This window comes from Pyrus communis, chromosome 5 (genome assembly GCF_041283825.1).
Source record: "Pyrus communis isolate YQ-2024b chromosome 5, ASM4128382v1, whole genome shotgun sequence".
Taxonomy (NCBI): Eukaryota; Viridiplantae; Streptophyta; class Magnoliopsida; order Rosales; family Rosaceae; genus Pyrus; species Pyrus communis.
The window spans coordinates 17,890,338-17,894,465 of NC_142569.1; the positions used below are offsets into that span (position 1 = coordinate 17,890,338).

General features: G+C 41.4%; 1 long non-coding RNA gene across 1 annotated transcript; it reads left to right on the plus strand.

The window, feature by feature from the left end:
* Positions 1-2,059: 2,059 nt before the first annotated feature.
* Positions 2,060-2,911, plus strand: LOC148696911 (uncharacterized). Its single transcript, XR_015962115.1, has 4 exons — positions 2,060-2,228; positions 2,323-2,466; positions 2,567-2,728; positions 2,830-2,911. It is a non-coding gene; the product is annotated as an uncharacterized LOC148696911 (long non-coding RNA).
* The last annotated feature ends 1,217 nt before the right edge of the window (positions 2,912-4,128 follow it).

Here is a 4,128-nt window from a genome sequence, read left to right on the forward strand (position 1 = left end):
GTCTCCAATATCCATTACTTGGAAGGATTTTGATATAAGGCAGTGAAGGTGGATTGAATTGTTTAATGAACATGATTGTACGACCAGGGTGATCGTAAAATTGTTCTAGCTGATGCACTTGGTGAAAAGACGGTGGTAAGAGTTGATGTCTGGCACGCTTGCCAAGATTGTCTTCTTGTGGATTGGAAATCAACTGAAGTAAAGTTGAGAATGGAAGTTTGAGAAGAAGTTGTAATTGCTAATTTTCAAGTTAAGTCTTTTTAGTAAGGTCGTACTCAAGACTCAAATGGTTAACGAAGAAAATTAAGAATTAACCAAGGCAAAGAAAGAAGGGAAAAAGAAAGATTGTTGAGTTCGAGAATAGGATGGTTATGATTGAACTTGAAGTGATAGTTGATCAATGTACCAAGTTAGTACATTTACTCCAGTGTTGAGTAACAACCACAGTGCAACAATATTATATGTTTTATGGAGAAGAGATTTGGGTTACGGAACTGCTGAGTTTCTTAAGTATGTTGGTTGCACAGTTTCCAAAGTAACGCCATAAGGACCATGAAATGTGTCGATTTTTGTTGAATTGTGGAAGAAATACTTCTGGATAGAGAAGATTCGATCACGAAAGAGTTTTGGTAGGCCCTGAAACTATGGATGAGTCTTCTCAAAGTATTCAGGTGATTAAGTTTAACCTGAGAGTAGCCAGGAATGGCAAAAGAGATTAATAGTTGAACATGTCACTAATCGAGTGTTTAACGTAGATGATCTTATAATTTTGAAGTTTTCACTTTAGAAAAGTATGATACGGCTTGGAAAGGAAAGCAAAATAAGTCCTAAGTACCTCGGACTTTATGTGATCATCGAAGAGTAGGTGAAGTTGCTTGATTTACTTCCAGAGTTTGTAAGAGCATGATGTGTTTCATGATTCAACATTTTTAGAAATTTCATCACGAAAAGAAATAGTGAGATTTGGAAAGGAGACAAAATAAGTCTTAAACACATCAGACCGTTTTTGACCACTAAAGGAATCGATGAAGTTGCATACAAGTGGTGATGTCTTCAGAATTGGCTAAGGTGCATAATGTATTATATTTCGATGCGTTGTCACTAGGTGGCAGATTCGTCACATGGAGTTCTGGTGCAACTATTGAGAATTAATCCGGATTAGACTGGTTGAGGAACCGGTGACGATCATCGATTGGAAGGACAAGGTTCTGAGGAACAAAACGGTGAACTTAGTTAAAGTTTTGTGGAGGAATCTTTCAGTCGAGGAAGCTACATGGGAGACAGAAGATCGAATGAAGGATTTGTATCCTAGATTGTTCTTCGATCACTAGGGGTTATATGTGGTTGTTTTGAATTTCGGGACGAAATTCTATTAAGTAGGGTAGGTTGTGACATCCCGTCCCGAGATTATAAAAACGTATGTGTGAATTTACCTTTTTACCCCTAGTTCGTTACATTTACGTGTAGTGTTGTGTTGTGTAGTGTTGTAGGACCACACACACACTCACACACTCTCTTTCTCTTCTGTGTTTTCCTCTCCCTCTGTCTCTTTTCTGTCATTTCTCTCTCTCTCTCCCAAGCTCCGTTCTTCCTTCTTCTTTCTTCAAAAACGTACGGACGACACACAAATCACCCAAACCTTGATGGATCGAAGGAACCAAGGGTATTTTTGGACTCGTGAAGCTCGTACGAGTACAACCATACCATTTTCAGGTGAGAAATCCTTCGTTTTCGCGTCGATTCGAGGTAATCCGTTTTGTGGAGGAATCTTTCAGTCGAGGAAGCTACATGGGAGACAGAAGATCGAATGAAGGATTTGTATCCTAGATTGTTCTTCGATCACTAGGGGTTATATGTGGTTGTTTTGAATTTCGGGACGAAATTCTATTAAGGAAGGTAGGTTGTGACATCCCGTCCCGAGATTATAAAAACGTATGTGTGAATTTACCTTTTTACCCCTAGTTCGTTACATTTACGTGTAGTGTTGTGTTGTGTAGTGTTGTAGGACCACACACACACTCACACACTCTCTTTCTCTCCCGTGTTTTCCTCTCCCTCTGTCTCTTTTCTGTCATTTCTCTCTCTCTCTCCCAAGCTCCGTTCTTCCTTCTTCTTTCTTCAAAAACGTACGGACGACACACAAATCACCCAAACCTTGATGGATCGAAGGAACCAAGGGTATTTTTGGACTCGTGAAGCTCGTACGAGTACAACCATACCATTTTCAGGTGAGAAATCCTTCGTTTTCGCGTCGATTCGAGGTAATCCGTTTTGAACACTATTCATGCGAATTTAATCTAGCTTGTTTTTGGGATTTTGAAGCTTATAGATGTCTTAGTGAGGTCCCAAGGAGCCTCGGAGTACTTCGTTGGAGAAGTTTGGACGTCGGGATCATCGTGGTCAAAGTTGGCCGGAGCTTTCGAGGGGTTTTCCGGCGAAACCACGACGAGTTAGGGGTCAAGGCAGGTATGGATCTGTTCGTCTCGTCAATACCTTCATTTTGATATATAGTACGTCGAAAATGGTTAAGAAATGAAGAAGTTATGACACTTTGAAATTTACCCAGAAATTCCGGCAAAACACCACCGCCGGCGGAACCAGTCCGGCGACGCGAGGAAGAAGACGCGCGCGTGGGCAGCGCGTGAACAAGGCGCGTGGGGGCGCGTGAGAGCTCCAAATTGAGTTCTGAAAATTGTCACGCGTTCGTGACGTCGTGTAGATCACCGTGGTATATTCATACACCCAAATTGAGCAACGTATGAGAAAGTTATGGACGAATGTTTGGTGTATGTGCGTTAAATAACGTCAATTTGGTTACTTTTTGTATAGGTGAAAATTATACAGAGGAAGAATGTAACCAAGCTAGGGGAGGTTCAGGGACCTACGAGACGTCGATGTGATCAGTGAGTGGGCAGTTATTTTTCAGTATATATATATATATATGCGTATGCTTGACGTATTTTAAAAGAAATACGAATTGAATATCCTGTCATATATGCATCATATTTTAATATGTGCATTACCATAATTATGCATATTGTTGCATGGTGCTGAGGAGGCCCAGGTAAGCTACGATTGAAATACTATCATCACATGCATTAGTAGTGGCATACATTTATATATGTGTATTTGGTGCTGTGGGCGCACAGGTAAGTGCCAGGTAAGTGGTATTCATGTTTGTATGCAGTAGTAGTTTGAGAGGATTAGAGAGCTCATAATCTGCACCCCCGGTGTTAGTGCTCCCGCCCGAGGCCAGGGCCCAGCCTTCACGTGTATGTTCACCAGCACCGCATGCTCGCCTTGGATCCAAGTTAGGTGCAAGCCTGTCGTACAGACCACATTAGGTGGTTCCGACTTGTAGGTGACCCGCGATTTATCGCCCAGCTTCACGTGATCGTAGCACTAGAGCATATATATATTACACCCAGCCTGTCGTACAGACCACAATAGGTGGTTCCGACTCGTGTGCAGATTCAGATATTGAGTTGAGAGTGGAGCTCTAGGTGCAGCCGTACAGGTCACGTTAGGTGACTCCCGGCTGCCAGATTATATGTTATTGATGTGAATTACGCTTGAGCATTTATATTTGAGTATGAGATTCTGAATGGCATATTCTCAAGCATGAATGGCATATTCTCAAGCATGAATGACATATTCTCAAGCATGAATGACATATTCTCAAGCATGAATGGCATATTTGGAGCATGTTTGGCATATTTGTACATACGTATATATGTTTATTTTCTGAGAAATTATACTTGTTTTACGGCGAGGGGTTACAAAGTTTTGAGAAGTGTTTGGATTTGGAAAAGAATTGTTTTGCTGACCCACTCAACTTTGTTTTGCGCCCCTCCAGGTTTAAGGAAATGTAAAGGTGTGGCGACTACGAGGAAGTTCAACGGTGTTCTGACAGAATGGACCAAAAATTAGGACTCACCTTTGGGTGTTTTATCTTAGAAATTGTATCTTTAAAGCTTCCGTACTGTGTAAATGGTTACGTCATTCTCACGTGACGGCCAGCATGCCCTCCTTCGGGACGGGGTGTGTCAAAAATGATGAAAATGCCCCTACCTTATTTGATGCATTATTTTGGGATGCCTCTAAAGTTTTTTATTTTGGGGGCATTTT